The sequence below is a fragment of the Leptopilina heterotoma genome, unplaced genomic scaffold (assembly GCF_015476425.1).
Source record: "Leptopilina heterotoma isolate Lh14 unplaced genomic scaffold, ASM1547642v1 Lhet_10569, whole genome shotgun sequence".
In the NCBI taxonomy this organism is placed as follows: domain Eukaryota; kingdom Metazoa; phylum Arthropoda; class Insecta; order Hymenoptera; family Figitidae; genus Leptopilina; species Leptopilina heterotoma.
The window spans coordinates 17,501-18,357 of NW_025110822.1; the positions used below are offsets into that span (position 1 = coordinate 17,501).

General features: G+C 42.4%; 1 non-coding gene across 1 annotated transcript in view; it reads right to left on the bottom strand.

Moving 5' to 3' along the window:
* The window catches only part of LOC122502122, a 1,917-nt gene extending 1,271 nt beyond the window's left edge, over positions 1–646 (bottom strand). Inside the window, exon 1 of the ribosomal RNA XR_006301615.1 lies at positions 1–646. This exon is cut by the window's left edge and continues 1,271 nt beyond it. This is a non-coding gene — a ribosomal RNA (small subunit ribosomal RNA).
* Positions 647–857: the final 211 nt, after the last annotated feature.

An 857-nucleotide genomic window follows, 5' to 3' on the forward strand; every position in this document is an offset into this window, starting at 1 on the left:
TTTAACCGCAACAACTTTAATATACGCTATTGGAGCTGGAATTACCGCGGCTGCTGGCACCAGACTTGCCCTCCAATTGATCCTCGTTAAAGGATTTAAAGTGTACTCATTCCGATTACGGGGCCTCGGATGAGTCCCGTATCGTTATTTTTCGTCACTACCTCCCCGTGCCGGGAGTGGGTAATTTGCGCGCCTGCTGCCTTCCTTGGATGTGGTAGCCGTTTCTCAGGCTCCCTCTCCGGAATCGAACCCTGATTCCCCGTTACCCGTTACAACCATGGTAGGCGCAGAACCTACCATCGACAGTTGATAAGGCAGACATTTGAAAGATGCGTCGCCGGTGCGAGACCGTGCGATCAGCACAAAGTTATTCAGAGTCACCAAAGTAAACGGTGGACGAGCAAAGCCCGCCACCGATTGGTTTTGATCTAATAAAAGCGTTCCTTCCATCTCTGGTCGGAACTCTGGTTTGCATGTATTAGCTCTAGAATTACCACAGTTATCCAAGTAAATGTGGGTACGATCTAAGGAACCATAACTGATTTAATGAGCCATTCGCGGTTTCACCTTAATATGGCATGCACTTAGACATGCATGGCTTAATCTTTGAGACAAGCATATGACTACTGGCAGGATCAACCAGGGAGCTTTGAATATATCTTTCAAGTAATATTATAAAATAATACACTCTCAGAACACTCAAGCTTCTTTTTATAAATATTGAGTGAGAGAGTATAAAATATATAATATGAAGAGGGTCTTTTAAACATCGAAAGAAACATTTTGTTCTAAACGATGAGACTCACATACAACATATATTTAATATATATTTTTATAACTGCTCTCCTTATATATTT